At 42.4% G+C, this 24564-nt stretch overlaps 71 non-coding genes across 71 annotated transcripts; all 71 read left to right on the forward strand.

The window, feature by feature from the left end:
* Positions 1–57: 57 nt before the first annotated feature.
* LOC114771410 (5S ribosomal RNA) lies at positions 58–176 on the forward strand. The gene has a single exon (XR_003743639.1). It is a non-coding gene; the product is annotated as a 5S ribosomal RNA (ribosomal RNA).
* Positions 177–320: 144 nt separating this feature from the next.
* LOC114771411 (5S ribosomal RNA) lies at positions 321–439 on the forward strand. Its single transcript, XR_003743640.1, has one exon. It is a non-coding gene; the product is annotated as a 5S ribosomal RNA (ribosomal RNA).
* Positions 440–583: 144 nt separating this feature from the next.
* Positions 584–702, forward strand: LOC114771412 (5S ribosomal RNA). The gene has a single exon (XR_003743641.1). It is a non-coding gene; the product is annotated as a 5S ribosomal RNA (ribosomal RNA).
* A 144-nt stretch (positions 703–846) lies between these two features.
* On the forward strand, positions 847–965 carry LOC114771413 (5S ribosomal RNA). Its single transcript, XR_003743642.1, has one exon. It is a non-coding gene; the product is annotated as a 5S ribosomal RNA (ribosomal RNA).
* A 144-nt stretch (positions 966–1109) lies between these two features.
* LOC114771557 (5S ribosomal RNA) lies at positions 1110–1228 on the forward strand. Its single transcript, XR_003743780.1, has one exon. It is a non-coding gene; the product is annotated as a 5S ribosomal RNA (ribosomal RNA).
* Positions 1229–1372: 144 nt separating this feature from the next.
* LOC114771414 (5S ribosomal RNA) lies at positions 1373–1491 on the forward strand. Its single transcript, XR_003743643.1, has one exon. It is a non-coding gene; the product is annotated as a 5S ribosomal RNA (ribosomal RNA).
* A 144-nt stretch (positions 1492–1635) lies between these two features.
* On the forward strand, positions 1636–1754 carry LOC114771415 (5S ribosomal RNA). Its single transcript, XR_003743644.1, has one exon. It is a non-coding gene; the product is annotated as a 5S ribosomal RNA (ribosomal RNA).
* A 144-nt stretch (positions 1755–1898) lies between these two features.
* Positions 1899–2017, forward strand: LOC114771416 (5S ribosomal RNA). Its single transcript, XR_003743645.1, has one exon. It is a non-coding gene; the product is annotated as a 5S ribosomal RNA (ribosomal RNA).
* A 144-nt stretch (positions 2018–2161) lies between these two features.
* Positions 2162–2280, forward strand: LOC114771418 (5S ribosomal RNA). Its single transcript, XR_003743647.1, has one exon. It is a non-coding gene; the product is annotated as a 5S ribosomal RNA (ribosomal RNA).
* A 144-nt stretch (positions 2281–2424) lies between these two features.
* Positions 2425–2543, forward strand: LOC114771419 (5S ribosomal RNA). Its single transcript, XR_003743648.1, has one exon. It is a non-coding gene; the product is annotated as a 5S ribosomal RNA (ribosomal RNA).
* Positions 2544–2687: 144 nt separating this feature from the next.
* Positions 2688–2806, forward strand: LOC114771420 (5S ribosomal RNA). The gene has a single exon (XR_003743649.1). It is a non-coding gene; the product is annotated as a 5S ribosomal RNA (ribosomal RNA).
* A 144-nt stretch (positions 2807–2950) lies between these two features.
* LOC114771421 (5S ribosomal RNA) lies at positions 2951–3069 on the forward strand. Its single transcript, XR_003743650.1, has one exon. It is a non-coding gene; the product is annotated as a 5S ribosomal RNA (ribosomal RNA).
* A 144-nt stretch (positions 3070–3213) lies between these two features.
* LOC114771422 (5S ribosomal RNA) lies at positions 3214–3332 on the forward strand. The gene has a single exon (XR_003743651.1). It is a non-coding gene; the product is annotated as a 5S ribosomal RNA (ribosomal RNA).
* Positions 3333–3476: 144 nt separating this feature from the next.
* On the forward strand, positions 3477–3595 carry LOC114771423 (5S ribosomal RNA). Its single transcript, XR_003743652.1, has one exon. It is a non-coding gene; the product is annotated as a 5S ribosomal RNA (ribosomal RNA).
* A 143-nt stretch (positions 3596–3738) lies between these two features.
* On the forward strand, positions 3739–3857 carry LOC114771424 (5S ribosomal RNA). The gene has a single exon (XR_003743653.1). It is a non-coding gene; the product is annotated as a 5S ribosomal RNA (ribosomal RNA).
* A 144-nt stretch (positions 3858–4001) lies between these two features.
* On the forward strand, positions 4002–4120 carry LOC114771425 (5S ribosomal RNA). Its single transcript, XR_003743654.1, has one exon. It is a non-coding gene; the product is annotated as a 5S ribosomal RNA (ribosomal RNA).
* A 144-nt stretch (positions 4121–4264) lies between these two features.
* Positions 4265–4383, forward strand: LOC114771426 (5S ribosomal RNA). Its single transcript, XR_003743655.1, has one exon. It is a non-coding gene; the product is annotated as a 5S ribosomal RNA (ribosomal RNA).
* Positions 4384–4527: 144 nt separating this feature from the next.
* LOC114771427 (5S ribosomal RNA) lies at positions 4528–4646 on the forward strand. Its single transcript, XR_003743656.1, has one exon. It is a non-coding gene; the product is annotated as a 5S ribosomal RNA (ribosomal RNA).
* A 144-nt stretch (positions 4647–4790) lies between these two features.
* On the forward strand, positions 4791–4909 carry LOC114771429 (5S ribosomal RNA). The gene has a single exon (XR_003743658.1). It is a non-coding gene; the product is annotated as a 5S ribosomal RNA (ribosomal RNA).
* A 144-nt stretch (positions 4910–5053) lies between these two features.
* On the forward strand, positions 5054–5172 carry LOC114771430 (5S ribosomal RNA). The gene has a single exon (XR_003743659.1). It is a non-coding gene; the product is annotated as a 5S ribosomal RNA (ribosomal RNA).
* Positions 5173–5316: 144 nt separating this feature from the next.
* LOC114771431 (5S ribosomal RNA) lies at positions 5317–5435 on the forward strand. The gene has a single exon (XR_003743660.1). It is a non-coding gene; the product is annotated as a 5S ribosomal RNA (ribosomal RNA).
* Positions 5436–5579: 144 nt separating this feature from the next.
* LOC114771432 (5S ribosomal RNA) lies at positions 5580–5698 on the forward strand. The gene has a single exon (XR_003743661.1). It is a non-coding gene; the product is annotated as a 5S ribosomal RNA (ribosomal RNA).
* Positions 5699–5842: 144 nt separating this feature from the next.
* On the forward strand, positions 5843–5961 carry LOC114771433 (5S ribosomal RNA). Its single transcript, XR_003743663.1, has one exon. It is a non-coding gene; the product is annotated as a 5S ribosomal RNA (ribosomal RNA).
* A 144-nt stretch (positions 5962–6105) lies between these two features.
* On the forward strand, positions 6106–6224 carry LOC114771563 (5S ribosomal RNA). The gene has a single exon (XR_003743786.1). It is a non-coding gene; the product is annotated as a 5S ribosomal RNA (ribosomal RNA).
* Positions 6225–6368: 144 nt separating this feature from the next.
* Positions 6369–6487, forward strand: LOC114771435 (5S ribosomal RNA). Its single transcript, XR_003743665.1, has one exon. It is a non-coding gene; the product is annotated as a 5S ribosomal RNA (ribosomal RNA).
* A 144-nt stretch (positions 6488–6631) lies between these two features.
* Positions 6632–6750, forward strand: LOC114771436 (5S ribosomal RNA). The gene has a single exon (XR_003743666.1). It is a non-coding gene; the product is annotated as a 5S ribosomal RNA (ribosomal RNA).
* A 144-nt stretch (positions 6751–6894) lies between these two features.
* Positions 6895–7013, forward strand: LOC114771437 (5S ribosomal RNA). Its single transcript, XR_003743667.1, has one exon. It is a non-coding gene; the product is annotated as a 5S ribosomal RNA (ribosomal RNA).
* Positions 7014–7157: 144 nt separating this feature from the next.
* Positions 7158–7276, forward strand: LOC114771438 (5S ribosomal RNA). The gene has a single exon (XR_003743669.1). It is a non-coding gene; the product is annotated as a 5S ribosomal RNA (ribosomal RNA).
* Positions 7277–7420: 144 nt separating this feature from the next.
* Positions 7421–7539, forward strand: LOC114771439 (5S ribosomal RNA). Its single transcript, XR_003743670.1, has one exon. It is a non-coding gene; the product is annotated as a 5S ribosomal RNA (ribosomal RNA).
* A 144-nt stretch (positions 7540–7683) lies between these two features.
* LOC114771441 (5S ribosomal RNA) lies at positions 7684–7802 on the forward strand. The gene has a single exon (XR_003743672.1). It is a non-coding gene; the product is annotated as a 5S ribosomal RNA (ribosomal RNA).
* Positions 7803–7946: 144 nt separating this feature from the next.
* Positions 7947–8065, forward strand: LOC114771442 (5S ribosomal RNA). The gene has a single exon (XR_003743673.1). It is a non-coding gene; the product is annotated as a 5S ribosomal RNA (ribosomal RNA).
* A 144-nt stretch (positions 8066–8209) lies between these two features.
* On the forward strand, positions 8210–8328 carry LOC114771444 (5S ribosomal RNA). The gene has a single exon (XR_003743674.1). It is a non-coding gene; the product is annotated as a 5S ribosomal RNA (ribosomal RNA).
* Positions 8329–8472: 144 nt separating this feature from the next.
* On the forward strand, positions 8473–8591 carry LOC114771445 (5S ribosomal RNA). Its single transcript, XR_003743675.1, has one exon. It is a non-coding gene; the product is annotated as a 5S ribosomal RNA (ribosomal RNA).
* A 144-nt stretch (positions 8592–8735) lies between these two features.
* On the forward strand, positions 8736–8854 carry LOC114771446 (5S ribosomal RNA). Its single transcript, XR_003743676.1, has one exon. It is a non-coding gene; the product is annotated as a 5S ribosomal RNA (ribosomal RNA).
* A 144-nt stretch (positions 8855–8998) lies between these two features.
* Positions 8999–9117, forward strand: LOC114771447 (5S ribosomal RNA). Its single transcript, XR_003743677.1, has one exon. It is a non-coding gene; the product is annotated as a 5S ribosomal RNA (ribosomal RNA).
* A 144-nt stretch (positions 9118–9261) lies between these two features.
* LOC114771448 (5S ribosomal RNA) lies at positions 9262–9380 on the forward strand. The gene has a single exon (XR_003743678.1). It is a non-coding gene; the product is annotated as a 5S ribosomal RNA (ribosomal RNA).
* A 144-nt stretch (positions 9381–9524) lies between these two features.
* LOC114771579 (5S ribosomal RNA) lies at positions 9525–9643 on the forward strand. The gene has a single exon (XR_003743801.1). It is a non-coding gene; the product is annotated as a 5S ribosomal RNA (ribosomal RNA).
* A 144-nt stretch (positions 9644–9787) lies between these two features.
* On the forward strand, positions 9788–9906 carry LOC114771450 (5S ribosomal RNA). Its single transcript, XR_003743679.1, has one exon. It is a non-coding gene; the product is annotated as a 5S ribosomal RNA (ribosomal RNA).
* A 144-nt stretch (positions 9907–10050) lies between these two features.
* Positions 10051–10169, forward strand: LOC114771451 (5S ribosomal RNA). The gene has a single exon (XR_003743680.1). It is a non-coding gene; the product is annotated as a 5S ribosomal RNA (ribosomal RNA).
* Positions 10170–10313: 144 nt separating this feature from the next.
* Positions 10314–10432, forward strand: LOC114771452 (5S ribosomal RNA). Its single transcript, XR_003743681.1, has one exon. It is a non-coding gene; the product is annotated as a 5S ribosomal RNA (ribosomal RNA).
* Positions 10433–10576: 144 nt separating this feature from the next.
* Positions 10577–10695, forward strand: LOC114771454 (5S ribosomal RNA). The gene has a single exon (XR_003743683.1). It is a non-coding gene; the product is annotated as a 5S ribosomal RNA (ribosomal RNA).
* A 144-nt stretch (positions 10696–10839) lies between these two features.
* LOC114771455 (5S ribosomal RNA) lies at positions 10840–10958 on the forward strand. The gene has a single exon (XR_003743684.1). It is a non-coding gene; the product is annotated as a 5S ribosomal RNA (ribosomal RNA).
* Positions 10959–11102: 144 nt separating this feature from the next.
* On the forward strand, positions 11103–11221 carry LOC114771456 (5S ribosomal RNA). The gene has a single exon (XR_003743685.1). It is a non-coding gene; the product is annotated as a 5S ribosomal RNA (ribosomal RNA).
* Positions 11222–11365: 144 nt separating this feature from the next.
* Positions 11366–11484, forward strand: LOC114771457 (5S ribosomal RNA). Its single transcript, XR_003743686.1, has one exon. It is a non-coding gene; the product is annotated as a 5S ribosomal RNA (ribosomal RNA).
* Positions 11485–11628: 144 nt separating this feature from the next.
* LOC114771458 (5S ribosomal RNA) lies at positions 11629–11747 on the forward strand. Its single transcript, XR_003743687.1, has one exon. It is a non-coding gene; the product is annotated as a 5S ribosomal RNA (ribosomal RNA).
* A 144-nt stretch (positions 11748–11891) lies between these two features.
* Positions 11892–12010, forward strand: LOC114771459 (5S ribosomal RNA). Its single transcript, XR_003743688.1, has one exon. It is a non-coding gene; the product is annotated as a 5S ribosomal RNA (ribosomal RNA).
* Positions 12011–12154: 144 nt separating this feature from the next.
* LOC114771461 (5S ribosomal RNA) lies at positions 12155–12273 on the forward strand. Its single transcript, XR_003743689.1, has one exon. It is a non-coding gene; the product is annotated as a 5S ribosomal RNA (ribosomal RNA).
* Positions 12274–12417: 144 nt separating this feature from the next.
* LOC114771462 (5S ribosomal RNA) lies at positions 12418–12536 on the forward strand. The gene has a single exon (XR_003743690.1). It is a non-coding gene; the product is annotated as a 5S ribosomal RNA (ribosomal RNA).
* A 144-nt stretch (positions 12537–12680) lies between these two features.
* On the forward strand, positions 12681–12799 carry LOC114771463 (5S ribosomal RNA). Its single transcript, XR_003743691.1, has one exon. It is a non-coding gene; the product is annotated as a 5S ribosomal RNA (ribosomal RNA).
* Positions 12800–12943: 144 nt separating this feature from the next.
* Positions 12944–13062, forward strand: LOC114771464 (5S ribosomal RNA). Its single transcript, XR_003743692.1, has one exon. It is a non-coding gene; the product is annotated as a 5S ribosomal RNA (ribosomal RNA).
* A 144-nt stretch (positions 13063–13206) lies between these two features.
* Positions 13207–13325, forward strand: LOC114771466 (5S ribosomal RNA). Its single transcript, XR_003743694.1, has one exon. It is a non-coding gene; the product is annotated as a 5S ribosomal RNA (ribosomal RNA).
* A 144-nt stretch (positions 13326–13469) lies between these two features.
* On the forward strand, positions 13470–13588 carry LOC114771467 (5S ribosomal RNA). The gene has a single exon (XR_003743695.1). It is a non-coding gene; the product is annotated as a 5S ribosomal RNA (ribosomal RNA).
* Positions 13589–13732: 144 nt separating this feature from the next.
* On the forward strand, positions 13733–13851 carry LOC114771468 (5S ribosomal RNA). Its single transcript, XR_003743696.1, has one exon. It is a non-coding gene; the product is annotated as a 5S ribosomal RNA (ribosomal RNA).
* Positions 13852–13995: 144 nt separating this feature from the next.
* Positions 13996–14114, forward strand: LOC114771469 (5S ribosomal RNA). Its single transcript, XR_003743697.1, has one exon. It is a non-coding gene; the product is annotated as a 5S ribosomal RNA (ribosomal RNA).
* A 144-nt stretch (positions 14115–14258) lies between these two features.
* LOC114771470 (5S ribosomal RNA) lies at positions 14259–14377 on the forward strand. Its single transcript, XR_003743698.1, has one exon. It is a non-coding gene; the product is annotated as a 5S ribosomal RNA (ribosomal RNA).
* Positions 14378–14521: 144 nt separating this feature from the next.
* LOC114771471 (5S ribosomal RNA) lies at positions 14522–14640 on the forward strand. The gene has a single exon (XR_003743699.1). It is a non-coding gene; the product is annotated as a 5S ribosomal RNA (ribosomal RNA).
* A 144-nt stretch (positions 14641–14784) lies between these two features.
* LOC114771472 (5S ribosomal RNA) lies at positions 14785–14903 on the forward strand. The gene has a single exon (XR_003743700.1). It is a non-coding gene; the product is annotated as a 5S ribosomal RNA (ribosomal RNA).
* A 144-nt stretch (positions 14904–15047) lies between these two features.
* On the forward strand, positions 15048–15166 carry LOC114771473 (5S ribosomal RNA). The gene has a single exon (XR_003743701.1). It is a non-coding gene; the product is annotated as a 5S ribosomal RNA (ribosomal RNA).
* Positions 15167–15310: 144 nt separating this feature from the next.
* LOC114771474 (5S ribosomal RNA) lies at positions 15311–15429 on the forward strand. Its single transcript, XR_003743702.1, has one exon. It is a non-coding gene; the product is annotated as a 5S ribosomal RNA (ribosomal RNA).
* A 144-nt stretch (positions 15430–15573) lies between these two features.
* LOC114771475 (5S ribosomal RNA) lies at positions 15574–15692 on the forward strand. Its single transcript, XR_003743703.1, has one exon. It is a non-coding gene; the product is annotated as a 5S ribosomal RNA (ribosomal RNA).
* A 144-nt stretch (positions 15693–15836) lies between these two features.
* On the forward strand, positions 15837–15955 carry LOC114771478 (5S ribosomal RNA). Its single transcript, XR_003743705.1, has one exon. It is a non-coding gene; the product is annotated as a 5S ribosomal RNA (ribosomal RNA).
* Positions 15956–16099: 144 nt separating this feature from the next.
* On the forward strand, positions 16100–16218 carry LOC114771479 (5S ribosomal RNA). The gene has a single exon (XR_003743706.1). It is a non-coding gene; the product is annotated as a 5S ribosomal RNA (ribosomal RNA).
* Positions 16219–16362: 144 nt separating this feature from the next.
* Positions 16363–16481, forward strand: LOC114771552 (5S ribosomal RNA). Its single transcript, XR_003743775.1, has one exon. It is a non-coding gene; the product is annotated as a 5S ribosomal RNA (ribosomal RNA).
* Positions 16482–16625: 144 nt separating this feature from the next.
* On the forward strand, positions 16626–16744 carry LOC114771576 (5S ribosomal RNA). The gene has a single exon (XR_003743798.1). It is a non-coding gene; the product is annotated as a 5S ribosomal RNA (ribosomal RNA).
* Positions 16745–16888: 144 nt separating this feature from the next.
* On the forward strand, positions 16889–17007 carry LOC114771480 (5S ribosomal RNA). Its single transcript, XR_003743707.1, has one exon. It is a non-coding gene; the product is annotated as a 5S ribosomal RNA (ribosomal RNA).
* Positions 17008–17151: 144 nt separating this feature from the next.
* On the forward strand, positions 17152–17270 carry LOC114771481 (5S ribosomal RNA). Its single transcript, XR_003743708.1, has one exon. It is a non-coding gene; the product is annotated as a 5S ribosomal RNA (ribosomal RNA).
* Positions 17271–17414: 144 nt separating this feature from the next.
* On the forward strand, positions 17415–17533 carry LOC114771482 (5S ribosomal RNA). The gene has a single exon (XR_003743709.1). It is a non-coding gene; the product is annotated as a 5S ribosomal RNA (ribosomal RNA).
* A 144-nt stretch (positions 17534–17677) lies between these two features.
* On the forward strand, positions 17678–17796 carry LOC114771483 (5S ribosomal RNA). Its single transcript, XR_003743710.1, has one exon. It is a non-coding gene; the product is annotated as a 5S ribosomal RNA (ribosomal RNA).
* A 144-nt stretch (positions 17797–17940) lies between these two features.
* On the forward strand, positions 17941–18059 carry LOC114771484 (5S ribosomal RNA). The gene has a single exon (XR_003743711.1). It is a non-coding gene; the product is annotated as a 5S ribosomal RNA (ribosomal RNA).
* A 256-nt stretch (positions 18060–18315) lies between these two features.
* On the forward strand, positions 18316–18434 carry LOC114771591 (5S ribosomal RNA). The gene has a single exon (XR_003743814.1). It is a non-coding gene; the product is annotated as a 5S ribosomal RNA (ribosomal RNA).
* An 802-nt stretch (positions 18435–19236) lies between these two features.
* LOC114771585 (5S ribosomal RNA) lies at positions 19237–19355 on the forward strand. Its single transcript, XR_003743808.1, has one exon. It is a non-coding gene; the product is annotated as a 5S ribosomal RNA (ribosomal RNA).
* The last annotated feature ends 5209 nt before the right edge of the window (positions 19356–24564 follow it).

Below are 24564 nucleotides of genomic sequence, written 5' to 3' on the forward strand. Positions count from 1 at the left end.
CTGTGATATGTTTTCAAGCCTAGGTTGTTTAAAGTCCAAGATTTTCAAGCAGAGATTGCTTACGGCCATACCAGCCCAAGAACGCCCGGTCTCGTCTGATCTCGGAAGCTAAGAAGGCTTGGGCCTGGTTAGTACTTGGATGGGAGACCTCCTGGGAATACCAGGTGCTGTAAGCTTTAACTGTTGAAAAACTTTTTAAAATGAAGTTTTTTTGCATCGCTTTGTTAGTTTTTTTCTAAAGTAAGTTAAGAGGTATTTTCACTCTGTGATATGTTTTCAAGCCTAGGTTGTTTAAAGTCCAAGATTTTCAAGCAGAGATTGCTTACGGCCATACCAGCCCAAGAACGCCCGGTCTCGTCTGATCTCGGAAGCTAAGAAGGCTTGGGCCTGGTTAGTACTTGGATGGGAGACCTCCTGGGAATACCAGGTGCTGTAAGCTTTAACTGTTGAAAAACTTTTTAAAATGAAGTTTTTTTGCATCGCTTTGTTAGTTTTTTTCTAAAGTAAGTTAAGAGGTATTTTCACTCTGTGATATGTTTTCAAGCCTAGGTTGTTTAAAGTCCAAGATTTTCAAGCAGAGATTGCTTACGGCCATACCAGCCCAAGAACGCCCGGTCTCGTCTGATCTCGGAAGCTAAGAAGGCTTGGGCCTGGTTAGTACTTGGATGGGAGACCTCCTGGGAATACCAGGTGCTGTAAGCTTTAACTGTTGAAAAACTTTTTAAAATGAAGTTTTTTTGCATCGCTTTGTTAGTTTTTTTCTAAAGTAAGTTAAGAGGTATTTTCACTCTGTGATATGTTTTCAAGCCTAGGTTGTTTAAAGTCCAAGATTTTCAAGCAGAGATTGCTTACGGCCATACCAGCCCAAGAACGCCCGGTCTCGTCTGATCTCGGAAGCTAAGAAGGCTTGGGCCTGGTTAGTACTTGGATGGGAGACCTCCTGGGAATACCAGGTGCTGTAAGCTTTAACTGTTGAAAAACTTTTTAAAATGAAGTTTTTTTGCATCGCTTTGTTAGTTTTTTTCTAAAGTAAGTTAAGAGGTATTTTCACTCTGTGATATGTTTTCAAGCCTAGGTTGTTTAAAGTCCAAGATTTTCAAGCAGAGATTGCTTACGGCCATACCAGCCCAAGAACGCCCGGTCTCGTCTGATCTTGGAAGCTAAGAAGGCTTGGGCCTGGTTAGTACTTGGATGGGAGACCTCCTGGGAATACCAGGTGCTGTAAGCTTTAACTGTTGAAAAACTTTTTAAAATGAAGTTTTTTTGCATCGCTTTGTTAGTTTTTTTCTAAAGTAAGTTAAGAGGTATTTTCACTCTGTGATATGTTTTCAAGCCTAGGTTGTTTAAAGTCCAAGATTTTCAAGCAGAGATTGCTTACGGCCATACCAGCCCAAGAACGCCCGGTCTCGTCTGATCTCGGAAGCTAAGAAGGCTTGGGCCTGGTTAGTACTTGGATGGGAGACCTCCTGGGAATACCAGGTGCTGTAAGCTTTAACTGTTGAAAAACTTTTTAAAATGAAGTTTTTTTGCATCGCTTTGTTAGTTTTTTTCTAAAGTAAGTTAAGAGGTATTTTCACTCTGTGATATGTTTTCAAGCCTAGGTTGTTTAAAGTCCAAGATTTTCAAGCAGAGATTGCTTACGGCCATACCAGCCCAAGAACGCCCGGTCTCGTCTGATCTCGGAAGCTAAGAAGGCTTGGGCCTGGTTAGTACTTGGATGGGAGACCTCCTGGGAATACCAGGTGCTGTAAGCTTTAACTGTTGAAAAACTTTTTAAAATGAAGTTTTTTTGCATCGCTTTGTTAGTTTTTTTCTAAAGTAAGTTAAGAGGTATTTTCACTCTGTGATATGTTTTCAAGCCTAGGTTGTTTAAAGTCCAAGATTTTCAAGCAGAGATTGCTTACGGCCATACCAGCCCAAGAACGCCCGGTCTCGTCTGATCTCGGAAGCTAAGAAGGCTTGGGCCTGGTTAGTACTTGGATGGGAGACCTCCTGGGAATACCAGGTGCTGTAAGCTTTAACTGTTGAAAAACTTTTTAAAATGAAGTTTTTTTGCATCGCTTTGTTAGTTTTTTTCTAAAGTAAGTTAAGAGGTATTTTCACTCTGTGATATGTTTTCAAGCCTAGGTTGTTTAAAGTCCAAGATTTTCAAGCAGAGATTGCTTACGGCCATACCAGCCCAAGAACGCCCGGTCTCGTCTGATCTCGGAAGCTAAGAAGGCTTGGGCCTGGTTAGTACTTGGATGGGAGACCTCCTGGGAATACCAGGTGCTGTAAGCTTTAACTGTTGAAAAACTTTTTAAAATGAAGTTTTTTTGCATCGCTTTGTTAGTTTTTTTCTAAAGTAAGTTAAGAGGTATTTTCACTCTGTGATATGTTTTCAAGCCTAGGTTGTTTAAAGTCCAAGATTTTCAAGCAGAGATTGCTTACGGCCATACCAGCCCAAGAACGCCCGGTCTCGTCTGATCTCGGAAGCTAAGAAGGCTTGGGCCTGGTTAGTACTTGGATGGGAGACCTCCTGGGAATACCAGGTGCTGTAAGCTTTAACTGTTGAAAAACTTTTTAAAATGAAGTTTTTTTGCATCGCTTTGTTAGTTTTTTTCTAAAGTAAGTTAAGAGGTATTTTCACTCTGTGATATGTTTTCAAGCCTAGGTTGTTTAAAGTCCAAGATTTTCAAGCAGAGATTGCTTACGGCCATACCAGCCCAAGAACGCCCGGTCTCGTCTGATCTCGGAAGCTAAGAAGGCTTGGGCCTGGTTAGTACTTGGATGGGAGACCTCCTGGGAATACCAGGTGCTGTAAGCTTTAACTGTTGAAAAACTTTTTAAAATGAAGTTTTTTTGCATCGCTTTGTTAGTTTTTTTCTAAAGTAAGTTAAGAGGTATTTTCACTCTGTGATATGTTTTCAAGCCTAGGTTGTTTAAAGTCCAAGATTTTCAAGCAGAGATTGCTTACGGCCATACCAGCCCAAGAACGCCCGGTCTCGTCTGATCTCGGAAGCTAAGAAGGCTTGGGCCTGGTTAGTACTTGGATGGGAGACCTCCTGGGAATACCAGGTGCTGTAAGCTTTAACTGTTGAAAAACTTTTTAAAATGAAGTTTTTTTGCATCGCTTTGTTAGTTTTTTTCTAAAGTAAGTTAAGAGGTATTTTCACTCTGTGATATGTTTTCAAGCCTAGGTTGTTTAAAGTCCAAGATTTTCAAGCAGAGATTGCTTACGGCCATACCAGCCCAAGAACGCCCGGTCTCGTCTGATCTCGGAAGCTAAGAAGGCTTGGGCCTGGTTAGTACTTGGATGGGAGACCTCCTGGGAATACCAGGTGCTGTAAGCTTTAACTGTTGAAAAACTTTTTAAAATGAAGTTTTTTTGCATCGCTTTGTTAGTTTTTTTCTAAAGTAAGTTAAGAGGTATTTTCACTCTGTGATATGTTTTCAAGCCTAGGTTGTTTAAAGTCCAAGATTTTCAAGCAGAGATTGCTTACGGCCATACCAGCCCAAGAACGCCCGGTCTCGTCTGATCTCGGAAGCTAAGAAGGCTTGGGCCTGGTTAGTACTTGGATGGGAGACCTCCTGGGAATACCAGGTGCTGTAAGCTTTAACTGTTGAAAAACTTTTTAAAATGAAGTTTTTTTGCATCGCTTTGTTAGTTTTTTCTAAAGTAAGTTAAGAGGTATTTTCACTCTGTGATATGTTTTCAAGCCTAGGTTGTTTAAAGTCCAAGATTTTCAAGCAGAGATTGCTTACGGCCATACCAGCCCAAGAACGCCCGGTCTCGTCTGATCTCGGAAGCTAAGAAGGCTTGGGCCTGGTTAGTACTTGGATGGGAGACCTCCTGGGAATACCAGGTGCTGTAAGCTTTAACTGTTGAAAAACTTTTTAAAATGAAGTTTTTTTGCATCGCTTTGTTAGTTTTTTTCTAAAGTAAGTTAAGAGGTATTTTCACTCTGTGATATGTTTTCAAGCCTAGGTTGTTTAAAGTCCAAGATTTTCAAGCAGAGATTGCTTACGGCCATACCAGCCCAAGAACGCCCGGTCTCGTCTGATCTCGGAAGCTAAGAAGGCTTGGGCCTGGTTAGTACTTGGATGGGAGACCTCCTGGGAATACCAGGTGCTGTAAGCTTTAACTGTTGAAAAACTTTTTAAAATGAAGTTTTTTTGCATCGCTTTGTTAGTTTTTTTCTAAAGTAAGTTAAGAGGTATTTTCACTCTGTGATATGTTTTCAAGCCTAGGTTGTTTAAAGTCCAAGATTTTCAAGCAGAGATTGCTTACGGCCATACCAGCCCAAGAACGCCCGGTCTCGTCTGATCTCGGAAGCTAAGAAGGCTTGGGCCTGGTTAGTACTTGGATGGGAGACCTCCTGGGAATACCAGGTGCTGTAAGCTTTAACTGTTGAAAAACTTTTTAAAATGAAGTTTTTTTGCATCGCTTTGTTAGTTTTTTTCTAAAGTAAGTTAAGAGGTATTTTCACTCTGTGATATGTTTTCAAGCCTAGGTTGTTTAAAGTCCAAGATTTTCAAGCAGAGATTGCTTACGGCCATACCAGCCCAAGAACGCCCGGTCTCGTCTGATCTCGGAAGCTAAGAAGGCTTGGGCCTGGTTAGTACTTGGATGGGAGACCTCCTGGGAATACCAGGTGCTGTAAGCTTTAACTGTTGAAAAACTTTTTAAAATGAAGTTTTTTTGCATCGCTTTGTTAGTTTTTTTCTAAAGTAAGTTAAGAGGTATTTTCACTCTGTGATATGTTTTCAAGCCTAGGTTGTTTAAAGTCCAAGATTTTCAAGCAGAGATTGCTTACGGCCATACCAGCCCAAGAACGCCCGGTCTCGTCTGATCTCGGAAGCTAAGAAGGCTTGGGCCTGGTTAGTACTTGGATGGGAGACCTCCTGGGAATACCAGGTGCTGTAAGCTTTAACTGTTGAAAAACTTTTTAAAATGAAGTTTTTTTGCATCGCTTTGTTAGTTTTTTTCTAAAGTAAGTTAAGAGGTATTTTCACTCTGTGATATGTTTTCAAGCCTAGGTTGTTTAAAGTCCAAGATTTTCAAGCAGAGATTGCTTACGGCCATACCAGCCCAAGAACGCCCGGTCTCGTCTGATCTCGGAAGCTAAGAAGGCTTGGGCCTGGTTAGTACTTGGATGGGAGACCTCCTGGGAATACCAGGTGCTGTAAGCTTTAACTGTTGAAAAACTTTTTAAAATGAAGTTTTTTTGCATCGCTTTGTTAGTTTTTTTCTAAAGTAAGTTAAGAGGTATTTTCACTCTGTGATATGTTTTCAAGCCTAGGTTGTTTAAAGTCCAAGATTTTCAAGCAGAGATTGCTTACGGCCATACCAGCCCAAGAACGCCCGGTCTCGTCTGATCTCGGAAGCTAAGAAGGCTTGGGCCTGGTTAGTACTTGGATGGGAGACCTCCTGGGAATACCAGGTGCTGTAAGCTTTAACTGTTGAAAAACTTTTTAAAATGAAGTTTTTTTGCATCGCTTTGTTAGTTTTTTTCTAAAGTAAGTTAAGAGGTATTTTCACTCTGTGATATGTTTTCAAGCCTAGGTTGTTTAAAGTCCAAGATTTTCAAGCAGAGATTGCTTACGGCCATACCAGCCCAAGAACGCCCGGTCTCGTCTGATCTCGGAAGCTAAGAAGGCTTGGGCCTGGTTAGTACTTGGATGGGAGACCTCCTGGGAATACCAGGTGCTGTAAGCTTTAACTGTTGAAAAACTTTTTAAAATGAAGTTTTTTTGCATCGCTTTGTTAGTTTTTTTCTAAAGTAAGTTAAGAGGTATTTTCACTCTGTGATATGTTTTCAAGCCTAGGTTGTTTAAAGTCCAAGATTTTCAAGCAGAGATTGCTTACGGCCATACCAGCCCAAGAACGCCCGGTCTCGTCTGATCTCGGAAGCTAAGAAGGCTTGGGCCTGGTTAGTACTTGGATGGGAGACCTCCTGGGAATACCAGGTGCTGTAAGCTTTAACTGTTGAAAAACTTTTTAAAATGAAGTTTTTTTGCATCGCTTTGTTAGTTTTTTTCTAAAGTAAGTTAAGAGGTATTTTCACTCTGTGATATGTTTTCAAGCCTAGGTTGTTTAAAGTCCAAGATTTTCAAGCAGAGATTGCTTACGGCCATACCAGCCCAAGAACGCCCGGTCTCGTCTGATCTCGGAAGCTAAGAAGGCTTGGGCCTGGTTAGTACTTGGATGGGAGACCTCCTGGGAATACCAGGTGCTATAAGCTTTAACTGTTGAAAAACTTTTTAAAATGAAGTTTTTTTGCATCGCTTTGTTAGTTTTTTTCTAAAGTAAGTTAAGAGGTATTTTCACTCTGTGATATGTTTTCAAGCCTAGGTTGTTTAAAGTCCAAGATTTTCAAGCAGAGATTGCTTACGGCCATACCAGCCCAAGAACGCCCGGTCTCGTCTGATCTCGGAAGCTAAGAAGGCTTGGGCCTGGTTAGTACTTGGATGGGAGACCTCCTGGGAATACCAGGTGCTGTAAGCTTTAACTGTTGAAAAACTTTTTAAAATGAAGTTTTTTTGCATCGCTTTGTTAGTTTTTTTCTAAAGTAAGTTAAGAGGTATTTTCACTCTGTGATATGTTTTCAAGCCTAGGTTGTTTAAAGTCCAAGATTTTCAAGCAGAGATTGCTTACGGCCATACCAGCCCAAGAACGCCCGGTCTCGTCTGATCTCGGAAGCTAAGAAGGCTTGGGCCTGGTTAGTACTTGGATGGGAGACCTCCTGGGAATACCAGGTGCTGTAAGCTTTAACTGTTGAAAAACTTTTTAAAATGAAGTTTTTTTGCATCGCTTTGTTAGTTTTTTTCTAAAGTAAGTTAAGAGGTATTTTCACTCTGTGATATGTTTTCAAGCCTAGGTTGTTTAAAGTCCAAGATTTTCAAGCAGAGATTGCTTACGGCCATACCAGCCCAAGAACGCCCGGTCTCGTCTGATCTCGGAAGCTAAGAAGGCTTGGGCCTGGTTAGTACTTGGATGGGAGACCTCCTGGGAATACCAGGTGCTGTAAGCTTTAACTGTTGAAAAACTTTTTAAAATGAAGTTTTTTTGCATCGCTTTGTTAGTTTTTTTCTAAAGTAAGTTAAGAGGTATTTTTACTCTGTGATATGTTTTCAAGCCTAGGTTGTTTAAAGTCCAAGATTTTCAAGCAGAGATTGCTTACGGCCATACCAGCCCAAGAACGCCCGGTCTCGTCTGATCTCGGAAGCTAAGAAGGCTTGGGCCTGGTTAGTACTTGGATGGGAGACCTCCTGGGAATACCAGGTGCTGTAAGCTTTACCTGTTGAAAAACTTTTTAAAATGAAGTTTTTTTGCATCGCTTTGTTAGTTTTTTTCTAAAGTAAGTTAAGAGGTATTTTCACTCTGTGATATGTTTTCAAGCCTAGGTTGTTTAAAGTCCAAGATTTTCAAGCAGAGATTGCTTACGGCCATACCAGCCCAAGAACGCCCGGTCTCGTCTGATCTCGGAAGCTAAGAAGGCTTGGGCCTGGTTAGTACTTGGATGGGAGACCTCCTGGGAATACCAGGTGCTGTAAGCTTTAACTGTTGAAAAACTTTTTAAAATGAAGTTTTTTTGCATCGCTTTGTTAGTTTTTTTCTAAAGTAAGTTAAGAGGTATTTTCACTCTGTGATATGTTTTCAAGCCTAGGTTGTTTAAAGTCCAAGATTTTCAAGCAGAGATTGCTTACGGCCATACCAGCCCAAGAACGCCCGGTCTCGTCTGATCTCGGAAGCTAAGAAGGCTTGGGCCTGGTTAGTACTTGGATGGGAGACCTCCTGGGAATACCAGGTGCTGTAAGCTTTAACTGTTGAAAAACTTTTTAAAATGAAGTTTTTTTGCATCGCTTTGTTAGTTTTTTTCTAAAGTAAGTTAAGAGGTATTTTCACTCTGTGATATGTTTTCAAGCCTAGGTTGTTTAAAGTCCAAGATTTTCAAGCAGAGATTGCTTACGGCCATACCAGCCCAAGAACGCCCGGTCTCGTCTGATCTCGGAAGCTAAGAAGGCTTGGGCCTGGTTAGTACTTGGATGGGAGACCTCCTGGGAATACCAGGTGCTGTAAGCTTTAACTGTTGAAAAACTTTTTAAAATGAAGTTTTTTTGCATCGCTTTGTTAGTTTTTTTCTAAAGTAAGTTAAGAGGTATTTTCACTCTGTGATATGTTTTCAAGCCTAGGTTGTTTAAAGTCCAAGATTTTCAAGCAGAGATTGCTTACGGCCATACCAGCCCAAGAACGCCCGGTCTCGTCTGATCTCGGAAGCTAAGAAGGCTTGGGCCTGGTTAGTACTTGGATGGGAGACCTCCTGGGAATACCAGGTGCTGTAAGCTTTAACTGTTGAAAAACTTTTTAAAATGAAGTTTTTTTGCATCGCTTTGTTAGTTTTTTTCTAAAGTAAGTTAAGAGGTATTTTCACTCTGTGATATGTTTTCAAGCCTAGGTTGTTTAAAGTCCAAGATTTTCAAGCAGAGATTGCTTACGGCCATACCAGCCCAAGAACGCCCGGTCTCGTCTGATCTCGGAAGCTAAGAAGGCTTGGGCCTGGTTAGTACTTGGATGGGAGACCTCCTGGGAATACCAGGTGCTGTAAGCTTTAACTGTTGAAAAACTTTTTAAAATGAAGTTTTTTTGCATCGCTTTGTTAGTTTTTTTCTAAAGTAAGTTAAGAGGTATTTTCACTCTGTGATATGTTTTCAAGCCTAGGTTGTTTAAAGTCCAAGATTTTCAAGCAGAGATTGCTTACGGCCATACCAGCCCAAGAACGCCCGGTCTCGTCTGATCTCGGAAGCTAAGAAGGCTTGGGCCTGGTTAGTACTTGGATGGGAGACCTCCTGGGAATACCAGGTGCTGTAAGCTTTAACTGTTGAAAAACTTTTTAAAATGAAGTGTTTTTGCATCGCTTTGTTAGTTTTTTTCTAAAGTAAGTTAAGAGGTATTTTCACTCTGTGATATGTTTTCAAGCCTAGGTTGTTTAAAGTCCAAGATTTTCAAGCAGAGATTGCTTACGGCCATACCAGCCCAAGAACGCCCGGTCTCGTCTGATCTCGGAAGCTAAGAAGGCTTGGGCCTGGTTAGTACTTGGATGGGAGACCTCCTGGGAATACCAGGTGCTGTAAGCTTTAACTGTTGAAAAACTTTTTAAAATGAAGTTTTTTTGCATCGCTTTGTTAGTTTTTTTCTAAAGTAAGTTAAGAGGTATTTTCACTCTGTGATATGTTTTCAAGCCTAGGTTGTTTAAAGTCCAAGATTTTCAAGCAGAGATTGCTTACGGCCATACCAGCCCAAGAACGCCCGGTCTCGTCTGATCTCGGAAGCTAAGAAGGCTTGGGCCTGGTTAGTACTTGGATGGGAGACCTCCTGGGAATACCAGGTGCTGTAAGCTTTAACTGTTGAAAAACTTTTTAAAATGAAGTTTTTTTGCATCGCTTTGTTAGTTTTTTTCTAAAGTAAGTTAAGAGGTATTTTCACTCTGTGATATGTTTTCAAGCCTAGGTTGTTTAAAGTCCAAGATTTTCAAGCAGAGATTGCTTACGGCCATACCAGCCCAAGAACGCCCAGTCTCGTCTGATCTCGGAAGCTAAGAAGGCTTGGGCCTGGTTAGTACTTGGATGGGAGACCTCCTGGGAATACCAGGTGCTGTAAGCTTTAACTGTTGAAAAACTTTTTAAAATGAAGTTTTTTTGCATCGCTTTGTTAGTTTTTTTCTAAAGTAAGTTAAGAGGTATTTTCACTCTGTGATATGTTTTCAAGCCTAGGTTGTTTAAAGTCCAAGATTTTCAAGCAGAGATTGCTTACGGCCATACCAGCCCAAGAACGCCCGGTCTCGTCTGATCTCGGAAGCTAAGAAGGCTTGGGCCTGGTTAGTACTTGGATGGGAGACCTCCTGGGAATACCAGGTGCTGTAAGCTTTAACTGTTGAAAAACGTTTTAAAATGAAGTTTTTTTGCATCGCTTTGTTAGTTTTTTTCTAAAGTAAGTTAAGAGGTATTTTCACTCTGTGATATGTTTTCAAGCCTAGGTTGTTTAAAGTCCAAGATTTTCAAGCAGAGATTGCTTACGGCCATACCAGCCCAAGAACGCCCGGTCTCGTCTGATCTCGGAAGCTAAGAAGGCTTGGGCCTGGTTAGTACTTGGATGGGAGACCTCCTGGGAATACCAGGTGCTGTAAGCTTTAACTGTTGAAAAACTTTTTAAAATGAAGTTTTTTTGCATCGCTTTGTTAGTTTTTTTCTAAAGTAAGTTAAGAGGTATTTTCACTCTGTGATATGTTTTCAAGCCTAGGTTGTTTAAAGTCCAAGATTTTCAAGCAGAGATTGCTTACGGCCATACCAGCCCAAGAACGCCCGGTCTCGTCTGATCTCGGAAGCTAAGAAGGCTTGGGCCTGGTTAGTACTTGGATGGGAGACCTCCTGGGAATACCAGGTGCTGTAAGCTTTAACTGTTGAAAAACTTTTTAAAATGAAGTTTTTTTGCATCGCTTTGTTAGTTTTTTTCTAAAGTAAGTTAAGAGGTATTTTCACTCTGTGATATGTTTTCAAGCCTAGGTTGTTTAAAGTCCAAGATTTTCAAGCAGAGATTGCTTACGGCCATACCAGCCCAAGAACGCCCGGTCTCGTCTGATCTCGGAAGCTAAGAAGGCTTGGGCCTGGTTAGTACTTGGATGGGAGACCTCCTGGGAATACCAGGTGCTGTAAGCTTTAACTGTTGAAAAACTTTTTAAAATGAAGTTTTTTTGCATCGCTTTGTTAGTTTTTTTCTAAAGTAAGTTAAGAGGTATTTTCACTCTGTGATATGTTTTCAAGCCTAGGTTGTTTAAAGTCCAAGATTTTCAAGCAGAGATTGCTTACGGCCATACCAGCCCAAGAACGCCCGGTCTCGTCTGATCTCGGAAGCTAAGAAGGCTTGGGCCTGGTTAGTACTTGGATGGGAGACCTCCTGGGAATACCAGGTGCTGTAAGCTTTAACTGTTGAAAAACTTTTTAAAATGAAGTTTTTTTGCATCGCTTTGTTAGTTTTTTTCTAAAGTAAGTTAAGAGGTATTTTCACTCTGTGATATGTTTTCAAGCCTAGGTTGTTTAAAGTCCAAGATTTTCAAGCAGAGATTGCTTACGGCCATACCAGCCCAAGAACGCCCGGTCTCGTCTGATCTCGGAAGCTAAGAAGGCTTGGGCCTGGTTAGTACTTGGATGGGAGACCTCCTGGGAATACCAGGTGCTGTAAGCTTTAACTGTTGAAAAACTTTTTAAAATGAAGTTTTTTTGCATCGCTTTGTTAGTTTTTTTCTAAAGTAAGTTAAGAGGTATTTTCACTCTGTGATATGTTTTCAAGCCTAGGTTGTTTAAAGTCCAAGATTTTCAAGCAGAGATTGCTTACGGCCATACCAGCCCAAGAACGCCCGGTCTCGTCTGATCTCGGAAGCTAAGAAGGCTTGGGCCTGGTTAGTACTTGGATGGGAGACCTCCTGGGAATACCAGGTGCTGTAAGCTTTAACTGTTGAAAAACTTTTTAAAATGAAGTTTTTTTGCATCGCTTTGTTAGTTTTTTTCTAAAGTAAGTTAAGAGGTATTTTCACTCTGTGATATGTTTTCAAGCCTAGGTTGTTTAAAGTCCAAGATTTTCAAGCAGAGATTGCTTACGGCCATACCAGCCCAAGAACGCCCGGTCTCGTCTGATCTCGGAAGCTAAGAAGGCTTGGGCCTGGTTAGTACTTGGATGGGAGACCTCCTGGGAATACCAGGTGCTGTAAGCTTTAACTGTTGAAAAACTTTTTAAAATGAAGTTTTTTTGCATCGCTTTGTTAGTTTTTTTCTAAAGTAAGTTAAGAGGTATTTTCACTCTGTGATATGTTTTCAAGCCTAGGTTGTTTAAAGTCCAAGATTTTCAAGCAGAGATTGCTTACGGCCATACCAGCCCAAGAACGCCCGGTCTCGTCTGATCTCGGAAGCTAAGAAGGCTTGGGCCTGGTTAGTACTTGGATGGGAGACCTCCTGGGAATACCAGGTGCTGTAAGCTTTAACTGTTGAAAAACTTTTTAAAATGAAGTTTTTTTGCATCGCTTTGTTAGTTTTTTTCTAAAGTAAGTTAAGAGGTATTTTCACTCTGTGATATGTTTTCAAGCCTAGGTTGTTTAAAGTCCAAGATTTTCAAGCAGAGATTGCTTACGGCCATACCAGCCCAAGAACGCCCGGTCTCGTCTGATCTCGGAAGCTAAGAAGGCTTGGGCCTGGTTAGTACTTGGATGGGAGACCTCCTGGGAATACCAGGTGCTGTAAGCTTTAACTGTTGAAAAACTTTTTAAAATGAAGTTTTTTTGCATCGCTTTGTTAGTTTTTTTCTAAAGTAAGTTAAGAGGTATTTTCACTCTGTGATATGTTTTCAAGCCTAGGTTGTTTAAAGTCCAAGATTTTCAAGCAGAGATTGCTTACGGCCATACCAGCCCAAGAACGCCCGGTCTCGTCTGATCTCGGAAGCTAAGAAGGCTTGGGCCTGGTTAGTACTTGGATGGGAGACCTCCTGGGAATACCAGGTGCTGTAAGCTTTAACTGTTGAAAAACTTTTTAAAATGAAGTTTTTTTGCATCGCTTTGTTAGTTTTTTTCTAAAGTAAGTTAAGAGGTATTTTCACTCTGTGATATGTTTTCAAGCCTAGGTTGTTTAAAGTCCAAGATTTTCAAGCAGAGATTGCTTACGGCCATACCAGCCCAAGAACGCCCGGTCTCGTCTGATCTCGGAAGCTAAGAAGGCTTGGGCCTGGTTAGTACTTGGATGGGAGACCTCCTGGGAATACCAGGTGCTGTAAGCTTTAACTGTTGAAAAACTTTTTAAAATGAAGTTTTTTTGCATCGCTTTGTTAGTTTTTTTCTAAAGTAAGTTAAGAGGTATTTTCACTCTGTGATATGTTTTCAAGCCTAGGTTGTTTAAAGTCCAAGATTTTCAAGCAGAGATTGCTTACGGCCATACCAGCCCAAGAACGCCCGGTCTCGTCTGATCTCGGAAGCTAAGAAGGCTTGGGCCTGGTTAGTACTTGGATGGGAGACCTCCTGGGAATACCAGGTGCTGTAAGCTTTAACTGTTGAAAAACTTTTTAAAATGAAGTTTTTTTGCATCGCTTTGTTAGTTTTTTTCTAAAGTAAGTTAAGAGGTATTTTCACTCTGTGATATGTTTTCAAGCCTAGGTTGTTTAAAGTCCAAGATTTTCAAGCAGAGATTGCTTACGGCCATACCAGCCCAAGAACGCCCGGTCTCGTCTGATCTCGGAAGCTAAGAAGGCTTGGGCCTGGTTAGTACTTGGATGGGAGACCTCCTGGGAATACCAGGTGCTGTAAGCTTTAACTGTTGAAAAACTTTTTAAAATGAAGTTTTTTTGCATCGCTTTGTTAGTTTTTTTCTAAAGTAAGTTAAGAGGTATTTTCACTCTGTGATATGTTTTCAAGCCTAGGTTGTTTAAAGTCCAAGATTTTCAAGCAGAGATTGCTTACGGCCATACCAGCCCAAGAACGCCCGGTCTCGTCTGATCTCGGAAGCTAAGAAGGCTTGGGCCTGGTTAGTACTTGGATGGGAGACCTCCTGGGAATACCAGGTGCTGTAAGCTTTAACTGTTGAAAAACTTTTTAAAATGAAGTTTTTTTGCATCGCTTTGTTAGTTTTTTTCTAAAGTAAGTTAAGAGGTATTTTCACTCTGTGATATGTTTTCAAGCCTAGGTTGTTTAAAGTCCAAGATTTTCAAGCAGAGATTGCTTACGGCCATACCAGCCCAAGAACGCCCGGTCTCGTCTGATCTCGGAAGCTAAGAAGGCTTGGGCCTGGTTAGTACTTGGATGGGAGACCTCCTGGGAATACCAGGTGCTGTAAGCTTTAACTGTTGAAAAACTTTTTAAAATGAAGTTTTTTTGCATCGCTTTGTTAGTTTTTTTCTAAAGTAAGTTAAGAGGTATTTTCACTCTGTGATATGTTTTCAAGACTAGGTTGTTTAAAGTCCAAGATTTTCAAGCAGAGATTGCTTACGGCCATACCAGCCCAAGAACGCCCGGTCTCGTCTGATCTCGGAAGCTAAGAAGGCTTGGGCCTGGTTAGTACTTGGATGGGAGACCTCCTGGGAATACCAGGTGCTGTAAGCTTTAACTGTTGAAAAACTTTTTAAAATGAAGTTTTTTTGCATCGCTTTGTTAGTTTTTTTCTAAAGTAAGTTAAGAGGTATTTTCACTCTGTGATATGTTTTCAAGCCTAGGTTGTTTAAAGTCCAAGATTTTCAAGCAGAGATTGCTTACGGCCATACCAGCCCAAGAACGCCCGGTCTCGTCTGATCTCGGAAGCTAAGAAGGCTTGGGCCTGGTTAGTACTTGGATGGGAGACCTCCTGGGAATACCAGGTGCTGTAAGCTTTAACTGTTGAAAAACTTTTTAAAATGAAGTTTTTTTGCATCGGTTTGTTAGTTTTCTTCTAAAGTAAGTTAAGAGGTATTTTCACTCTGTGATATGTTTTCAAGCCTAGGTTGTTTAAAGTCCAAGATTTTCAAGCAGAGATTGCTTACGGCCATACCAGCCCAAGAACGCCCGGTCTCGTCTGATCTCGGAAGCTAAGAAGGCTTGGGCCTGGTTAGTACTTGGATGGGAGACCTCCTGGGAATACCAGGTGCTGTAAGCTTTAACTGTTGAAAAACTTTTTAAAATGAAGTTTTTTTGCATCGCTTTGTTAGTTTTTTTCTAAAGTAAGTTAAGAGGTATTTTCACTCTGTGATATGTTTTCAAGCCTAGGTTGTTTAAAGTCCAAGATTTTCAAGCAGAGATTGCTTACGGCCATACCAGCCCAAGAACGCCCGGTCTCGTCTGATCTCGGAAGCTAAGAAGGCTTGGGCCTGGTTAGTACTTGGATGGGAGACCTCCTGGGAATACCAGGTGCTGTAAGCTTTAACTGTTGAAAAACTTTTTAAAATGAAGTTTTTTTGCATCGCTTTGTTAGTTTTTTTCTAAAGTAAGTTAAGAGGTATTTTCACTCTGTGATATGTTTTCAAGCCTAGGTTGTTTAAAGTCCAAGATTTTCAAGCAGAGATTGCTTACGGCCATACCAGCCCAAGAACGCCCGGTCTCGTCTGATCTCGGAAGCTAAGAAGGCTTGGGCCTGGTTAGTACTTGGATGGGAGACCTCCTGGGAATACCAGGTGCTGTAAGCTTTAACTGTTGAAAAACTTTTTAAAATGAAGTTTTTTTGCATCGCTTTGTTAGTTTTCTTCTAAAGTAAGTTAAGAGGTATTTTCACTCTGTGATATGTTTTCAAGCCTAGGTTGTTTAAAGTCCAAGATTTTCAAGCAGAGATTGCTTACGGCCATACCAGCCCAAGAACGCCCGGTCTCGTCTGATCTCGGAAGCTAAGAAGGCTTGGGCCTGGTTAGTACTTGGATGGGAGACCTCCTGGGAATACCAGGTGCTGTAAGCTTTAACTGTTGAAAAACTTTTTAAAATGAAGTTTTTTTGCATCGCTTTGTTAGTTTTTTTCTAAAGTAAGTTAAGAGGTATTTTCACTCTGTGATATGTTTTCAAGCCTAGGTTGTTTAAAGTCCAAGATTTTCAAGCAGAGATTGCTTACGGCCATACCAGCCCAAGAACGCCCGGTCTCGTCTGATCTCGGAAGCTAAGAAGGCTTGGGCCTGGTTAGTACTTGGATGGGAGACCTCCTGGGAATACCAGGTGCTGTAAGCTTTAACTGTTGAAAAACTTTTTAAAATGAAGTTTTTTTGCATCGCTTTGTTTGTCTTTTTCTAAAGTAAGTTAAGAGGTATTTTCACTCTGTGATATGTTTTCAAGCCTAGGTTGTTTAAAGTCCAAGATTTTCAAGCAGAGATTGCTTACGGCCATACCAGCCCAAGAACGCCCGGTCTCGTCTGATCTCGGAAGCTAAGAAGGCTTGGGCCTGGTTAGTACTTGGATGGGAGACCTCCTGGGAATACCAGGTGCTGTAAGCTTTAACTGTTGAAAAACTTTTTAAAATGAAGTTTTTTTGCATCGCTTTGTTAGTTTTTTTCTAAAGTAAGTTAAGAGGTATTTTCACTCTGTGATATGTTTTCAAGCCTAGGTTGTTTAAAGTCCAAGATTTTCAAGCAGAGATTGCTTACGGCCATACCAGCCCAAGAACGCCCGGTCTCGTCTGATCTCGGAAGCTAAGAAGGCTTGGGCCTGGTTAGTACTTGGATGGGAGACCTCCTGGGAATACCAGGTGCTGTAAGCTTTAACTGTTGAAAAACTTTTTAAAATGAAGTTTTTTTGCATCGCTTTGTTAGTTTTTTTCTAAAGTAAGTTAAGAGGTATTTTCACTCTGTGATATGTTTTCAAGCCTAGGTTGTTTAAAGTCCAAGATTTTCCAGCAGAGATTGCTAACGGCCATACCAGCCCAAGAACGCCCGGTCTCGTCTGATCTCGGAAGCTAAGAAGGCTTGGGCCTGGTTAGTACTTGGATGGGAGACCTCCTGGGAATACCAGGTGCTGTAAGCTTTAACTGTTGAAAAACTTTTTAAAATGAAGTTTTTTTGCATCGCTTTGTTAGTTTTTTTCTAAAGTAAGTTAAGAGGTATTTTCACTCTGTGATATGTTTTCAAGCCTAGGTTGTTTAAAGTCCAAGATTTTCAAGCAGAGATTGCTTACGGCCATACCAGCCCAAGAACGCCCGGTCTAGTCTGATCTCGGAAGCTAAGAAGGCTTGGGCCTGGTTAGTACTTGGATGGGAGACCTCCTGGGAATACCAGGTGCTGTAAGCTTTAACTGTTGAAAAACTTTTTAAAATGAAGTTTTTTTGCATCGCTTTGTTAGTTTTTTTCTAAAGTAAGTTAAGAGGTATTTTCACTCTGTGATATGTTTTCAAGCCTAGGTTGTTTAAAGTCCAAGATTTTCAAGCAGAGATTGCTTACGGCCATACCAGCCCAAGAACGCCCGGTCTCGTCTGATCTCGGAAGCTAAGAAGGCTTGGGCCTGGTTAGTACTTGGATGGGAGACCTCCTGGGAATACCAGGTGCTGTAAGCTTTAACTGTTGAAAAACTTTTTAAAATGAAGTTTTTTTGCATCGCTTTGTTAGTTTTTTTCTAAAGTAAGTTAAGAGGTATTTTCACTCTGTGATATGTTTTCAAGCCTAGGTTGTTTAAAGTCCAAGATTTTCAAGCAGAGATTGCTTACGGCCATACCAGCCCAAGAACGCCCGGTCTCGTCTGATCTCGGAAGCTAAGAAGGCTTGGGCCTGGTTAGTACTTGGATGGGAGACCTCCTGGGAATACCAGGTGCTGTAAGCTTTAACTGTTGAAAAACTTTTTAAAATGAAGTTTTTTTGCATCGCTTTGTTAGTTTTTTTCTAAAGTAAGTTAAGAGGTATTTTCACTCTGTGATATGTTTTCAAGCCTAGGTTGTTTAAAGTCCAAGATTTTCAAGCAGAGATTGCTTACGGCCATACCAGCCCAAGAACGCCCGGTCTCGTCTGATCTCGGAAGCTAAGAAGGCTTGGGCCTGGTTAGTACTTGGATGGGAGACCTCCTGGGAATACCAGGTGCTGTAAGCTTTAACTGTTGAAAAACTTTTTAAAATGAAGTTTTTTTGCATCGCTTTGTTAGTTTTTTTCTAAAGTAAGTTAAGAGGTATTTTCACTCTGTGATATGTTTTCAAGCCTAGGTTGTTTAAAGTCCAAGATTTTCAAGCAGAGATTGCTTACGGCCATACCAGCCCAAGAACGCCCGGTCTCGTCTGATCTCGGAAGCTAAGAAGGCTTGGGCCTGGTTAGTACTTGGATGGGAGACCTCCTGGGAATACCAGGTGCTGTAAGCTTTAACTGTTGAAAAACTTTTTAAAATGAAGTTTTTTTGCATCGCTTTGTTAGTTTTTTTCTAAAGTAAGTTAAGAGGTATTTTCACTCTGTGATATGTTTTCAAGCCTAGGTTGTTTAAAGTCCAAGATTTTCAAGCAGAGATTGCTTACGGCCATACCAGCCCAAGAACGCCCGGTCTCGTCTGATCTCGGAAGCTAAGAAGGCTTGGGCCTGGTTAGTACTTGGATGGGAGACCTCCTGGGAATACCAGGTGCTGTAAGCTTTAACTGTTGAAAAACTTTTTAAAATGAAGTTTTTTTGCATCGCTTTGTTAGTTTTTTTCTAAAGTAAGTTAAGAGGTATTTTCACTCTGTGATATGTTTTCAAGCCTAGGTTGTTTAAAGTCCAAGATTTTCAAGCAGAGATTGCTTACGGCCATACCAGCCCAAGAACGCCCGGTCTCGTCTGATCTCGGAAGCTAAGAAGGCTTGGGCCTGGTTTGTACTTGAATGGGAGACCTCCTGGGTATGCCAGAGATAGCTTACGGCCATACCAGCCCAAGAACGCCCGGTCTCGTCTGATCTCGGAAGCTAAGAAGGCTTGGGCCTGGTTAGTAGTTTAATGGGAGACCTCCTGGGAATGCCAGGTGCTGTAAGCTTTAACTGTTTGAAAAACTTAGTCCAAGATTTTCAAGCAGAGATTGCTTACGGCCATACCAGCCCAAGAACGCCCGGTCTCGTCTGATCTCGGAAGCTAAGAAGGCTTGGGCCTGGTTGTGATGTCCCTTGGCAGACTATGGGTGTTTTCTGTTGTGTTTGTGTGTGAGTCTCTCTCTTTCTGTCTCTGTAATGTTGCAGGGTGGCTCCTCATCAGCCATGATTGGACTCCTCCCACTTCCTGCCGTGATTGGTGGGCTGTAATCAGGAAGAGGATTCAAAATGGTGGCTGCTTTGGTGAAGAAGAAGAGAGTTGGTGAAAAGAGGAGGAGAGTGTTTGCGGAAGAGAGGACTTTGTTGGTGAAGATAGACTGTTGTTGGTAGAGAAGAATGTTGTTGGTGAAGTGAAGGATTAGTACGAGAAGATAAGACTTAGACAGCCCAGACCTGTTTTGTGTTTCTGTTGTTGCTTAAATATCTTTGTTTGTAATAAAAGATTAGCATTTAGTGTTGCATCATTTGGAGTTTATACTCATATGTCCCATTTGTTATGTCCCTGACCAAGAATGCCTGGTCTCGTCTGGTCTCGGAAGCTAAGAAGGCTTGGGCCTGGTTAGTACTTGGATGGGAGACCTCCTGGGAATGCCAGGTGCTGTAAGCTTTAACTGTTGAAAAACTTTTTAAAATGAATTTTTTTTTGCATCGCTTTGTTAGTTTTTTCTAAAGTAAGTTAAGAGGTATTTTCACTCTGTGATATTTTTCAAGCCTAGTTTGTTTAAAGTCCAAGATTTTCAAGCAGAGATTGCTTACGGATATACCAGCCCAAGAACGCCCGGTCTCATCTGATCTCGGAAGCTAAGAAGGCTTGGGCCTGGTTAGTACTTGGATGGGAGACCTCCTGGGAATGCCAGGTGCTGTAAGCTTTAACTGTTTAAAAACTTAGTCCAAGATTTTCAAGCAGAGATTGCTTACGGCCATACCAGCCCAAGAACGCCCGGTCTCGTCTGATCTCGGAAGCTAAGAAGGCTTGGGCCTGGTTGTGACGTCCCTTGGCAGACTATGGGTGTTTTCTGTTGTGTTTGTGTGTGAGTCTCTCTCTTTCTGTCTCTGTAATGTTGCAGGGTGGCTCCTCATCAGCCATGATTGGACTCCTCCCACTTCCTGCCGTGATTGGTGGGCTGTAATCAGGAAGAGGATTCAAAATGGTGGCTGCTTTGGTGAAGAAGAAGAGAGTTGGTGAAAAGAGGAGGAGAGTGTTTGCGGAAGAGAGGACTTTGTTGGTGAAGATAGAATGTTGTTGGTGAAGTGAAGGATTAGTACGAGAAGATAAGACTTAGACAGCCCAGACCTGTTTTGTGTTTCTGTTGTTGCCTAAATATCTTTGTTTGTAATAAAAGATTAGCATTAAGTGTTGTTGCGTCGTTTTGGAGTTTATACTCATATGTTCCATTTGTTATGTCCCTGACCCTAGACCGGGGACGTAACAAATTTTGGGGGCTCGTCCGGGATTTCCTATCGAGTAGGTAGGATATTGTGTAGGCTGTGGACCTTGGCAACTGTTCTCATCTGGGTGAGTTTGAGTTTTTTCTGTTTATGTGGGTTTTCTGGTGAACTCTGGATAGGTAGAGCTGTCCAGCTGGGTTCTGCCTTGAGCGGATCCTTCCAACGGACGCTGTTATGTTTGTTTGTTGTTTTGGTTTATTGTTTTTGGGGAAAAATCCAGGGGGAGGTACGCGTCGAGCATTTCTGTCTCAGTCAGAGACTGGAAATGTTGCGAGCTTGCGTTTAAAGGTGCCTAAAACTGGTAAATTCCCTGAAGTCTAGCTAGATCTTAGGTAGCTGGCTGGTTAGGTAGATTAGGAGCTGGAGTTCCTAGAATCCCACAGGAGCAGACTGACTCTGGTATGCATCCCAGTGAGCCGTAGTTGGGTCTGGAGTTTCTCTTTGTTTTGGTGGGTTCACCAAGTAATTCAATTTATATTTTGTTGTGAGATTAGAATTAAAGGTCACTATGGCAACAGGTTTTGAGGGTTTTGTTGAGTTCCCTTCCGATGAGATGTTAGCAGAGTTAACCAAGGAGCAGCTATTGGGTGTAGCTGACTTTTATGGCATACCCATTGCCAGCGCCGATAGAAAGTTGAAAGACTTATTAGTAACAGCGTTAAAAGTCGGGTTGGTGGAAAAGGGGGTACCATGTGTTAAATCTGGTAGTCCACTTTCTGCTGAGGACTTGGAAGAGTCCGGCGAGAGTTTCTCTAGTGAAATTCGGTTAAAGGAAATGTCACTGCAAGAGAAGCAGATGCAGCTTGAAGCAGCAAAACTGCGGGCTGACCGAGAAGCTTGTGGGCTGCGTGAAAAGGAGCTAGCGCATCAGCTACAACTCAAGCAATTGGAACTGGAAGAACATGATCGCGAACGCCAGTTGCACCTTAAGCAAATGGAGTTGGAAGAACGTGATCGCGAACGCCAGTTTGAGCGTGAACGTCAAGAACGAGACCTAGAATTAAAGCGTCTCTAACTTGAATTAGCTTCCAAGTCTGTCCTGTCTGTCCAGTCGCAAACCCCTGTTTTCGATGTCAGCCGACATATTAGACTGGTGCCTCCATTTTCTGAGGACGAGGTGGAAAAATATTTTAGTCACTTTGAACGAGTAGCAACAACTTTACAGTGGCTCAAGTTGTTTGGACGCTGCTACTGCAGTGTGTTCTTGTGGGCAAGGCTCAGGAAGTTTACTCTTCACTTTCTTTGCAGCAGAGCTCTGACTATGATGTGGTAAAAAGACTTCAATTCTGAACGCGTACGAACTTGTCCCGGAAGCGTACCGTCAAAGATTCCGGAAGTCTAGGAAGGGTGAGAAAATTACGTATGTGGAGTTTGCCAGAGAGAAAGAAGCTTTGTTTAACCGGTGGTGTGTTTCCAGTAAGGTCAGTACGTGGGAACAGCTTCGTGAATTAATCCTTTTGGAGGAATTTAAAAACTGTGTCCCGGAAGCTGTTGCTACTCATCTGAACGACCAGAAAGTGTCGACGCTGGTGCAGGCAGCCGTCTGCGCAGATGAATTCGTGCTTACTCATAAAGTTGTGTTCCATTCAGTCTCACGAAAACCAGATCGGGATGTGAGTTTCCGACGGGATCGGAACGTATTTCGATCTTCGCCCGTTTCCTTTAGTGATGGTCGCGCATGTTTTTATTGTCACGAGACCGGCCACCTCATCGCTAAATGCCCAAAACTCTTAAAGAAGCACGGTTCACCTCCTAAATCCTCACCAAAAGGGGTTGGGTTTGTTCAGTCTGCTGTGAGTGTCCCCACTATTGTTGATCCTGTCTATGAACCTTTTGTGCTTGCTGGTACAGTTTCCGCAGCTGCTGGAAACAGTAGTGCAGTGCCAGCGCGCATTTTACGAGACACCGGTGCTGCGCAGTCTTTTGTTTTAGCGAATGTCTGGCCCTTTTCTGATGACACGTTCTGTGGCTCTTATGTACTGGTGCGGGGTATTGAATTAGGCATCGTTAAAGTGCCACTGCACGTTCTAAACCTGCACTGTGCTTTATTTTCAGGTTCGTGCAAAGTCGCAGTGCGCCCCGAACTGCCTATGCAGGGAATCGATTTTATTCTTGGGAACGATTTGGCTGGAGGGAAAGTTCTTCCCCTTCCGGAGGTCATTGATAACCCTGCGGTTCCACCCTCTTCAGTGGTGCCGGGTTATGAGTCAGTTTTCCCTGCTTGTGCAGTCACCCGAGCGCAGGCACGCCGGCAGAGTACGGATGAGCTGTGTGATACGTTTATGGCTGTTTCTGACCCTCTGGTCTCCCGTGCAGCGCCATCAGATGGCGGAGTGGTGGTGGGAGCGCCGCGGACGCGCGCTGTTAATGTCCATGGTGATGAAACAATGTCGCTGCCTGTAAGTAAAACGCTTATATCCCAGGAGCAGCGAAAAGACTCTACTTTAACGCAGTGTCATTCGGCTGTTGTTGACAAAGCCAACATAACTGCAAATTCGGTAGCCTTTTTCTGGGATAAAGGAATCTTGATGAGGAAGTGGAATCCTCCAACTGCTGATGACGTAGGTTGGAATTCAGTATATCAAGTGGTGGTTCCTCTTAAATTTCGGTCTCAGGTACTGTGTTTAGGGCATGACAACGTGATGTCTGGACACTTAGGAGTAACAAAAACATATAACAGGATTTTGCGCCATTTCTTTTGGCCTGGGTTGAAATCCGATGTTGCTCAATATTGTCTATCGTGTCACGTTTGTCAATTGGCTGGTAAACCGAACCAGTCAATTCCACCCGCGCCACTCTGTCCTGTGCCTGTCCTCACCGAACCATTTTCGAAGATAATTTTAGATTGTGTTGGTCCACTTCCTCGTACCAAAACAGGTTTTAAATACTTGCTGACGATAATGTGTAGTGCCACACGTTTCCCGGAAGCAGTTCCGCTACGCTCACTAAAGGCTAAGAATATAGTGAGAGCCTTAGTGACGTTCTTTTCTACTTTTGGACTTCCAAAATTGGTCCAAACGGACCAAGGTTCGAATTTCCTGTCTCGCCTTTTTAAGCAAGTTTTGGAGGAATTACAAATAAAGCATCTGGTATCAAGTGCTTACCATCCTCAGTCACAAGGAGCATTGGAACGTTTTCACCAAACTCTGAAGTCCATGCTCCGTACTTATTGCTTAGCTTCGGCTAAAGAGTGGGATGAGGGTCTCCCACTATTGTTGTTTGCCATTCGTGAAACTGTTCAGGAGTCTTTGGGATTCAGTCCTGCTGACCTTGTATTCGGTCACACCGTGCGTGGTCCACTCAAGCTTCTTAAAGAAGCCTGGGTAGCTGAACCATTGACAGAGACTAATGTGCTGGATCATGTCAGTTCCTTTCGGGAACGGCTTCATAATGCTTGTGCTACTGCTCGAGCTTCCTTACAACATGCACAAGGGTCTATGAAAGCCCGATATGATCAGAAAGCAGTCTCTCGATCTTTTCAGCCGGGTGACAGAGTTCTGGTTTTATTACCACTAATGGGGTCTGCTCTCCAAGCAAAATTCTCAGGTCCTTATGTGGTTGAGTCCCAGTTAAGTGACACTGATTACGTTGTTCGCACTCCTGACCGTAAACGTAAAATGCGTGTATGTCATGTGAACATGCTCAAGAAATACGTTATGAGAGACAGTGATGCAACACAGGACAATGTAGATCCACAGGGAAAAGGAGCTGTGTTATCCGTGGCTTCTATGCCCCTGCTGGATGCATATTCTCCCGAGGAGGATGGGTTACATCTAGGAAATGTTCCTGTGTCTTCGCCCAGATTACACAACAGTGTGATCTTACAAAACTTAGATGCACATCTGTCACATTTGCCTCTTAACGAACGGGAGCAGGTTATGATTTTAATTCGGACATATAAGATATTGTTTGGTGATGTTCCGTCATGTACTACAGTATTAAAGCATGACATTGATGTTGGTGAACATGCCCCAATCAGACAGCACCCGTACAGACTAAATCCCACTAAGCGTACGGTAATGCAGTCTGAGGTTGATTATTTGTTGGAACATGGGTTCTCCGTGCCAAGCTGTAGTCCATGGAATAGTCCCTGTCTGTTGGTACCTAAGCCTGATGGTACAGTTCGTTTCTGTACTGATTACAGAAAAGTAAGATTGTGTTGATAGGGTTGGTTCGGCCTGTATTGTCAGTAAATTAGACTTGCTTCGTGGTTACTGGCAAGTTCCGTTGACTCCCCGAGCTTCTGAAATTTCTGCTTTCGTCACACCGGATAATTTCTTAGAATATACGGTTATGCCTTTTGGGTTACGTAATGCACCAGCGACTTTTCAGCGTCTAATGGCTAAAGTGCTTTGTGGAATTAAAAACTGCGACGCTTATTTAGATGACATTATTGTCTATTCGTCCACTTGGTCCGAGCATATCCACACTCTGACAGCTGTGTTCAAGCGGCTGCAGGATGCATCGCTGACTTTGAACTTGGCGAAGTGTGAGTTCGGCAAAGCCACTGTGACTTACCTAGGTAAAGAGGTGGGTCAAGGCCAGGTAAAACCTGTGATGGCTAAGATTCAGGCCATTCTTGCCTTCCCAGTTCCCACATCAAAAAGGGAACTGCGCCGATTTTTGGGA

This window comes from Denticeps clupeoides, unplaced genomic scaffold, assembly GCF_900700375.1.
Source record: "Denticeps clupeoides unplaced genomic scaffold, fDenClu1.1, whole genome shotgun sequence".
In the NCBI taxonomy this organism is placed as follows: domain Eukaryota; kingdom Metazoa; phylum Chordata; class Actinopteri; order Clupeiformes; family Denticipitidae; genus Denticeps; species Denticeps clupeoides.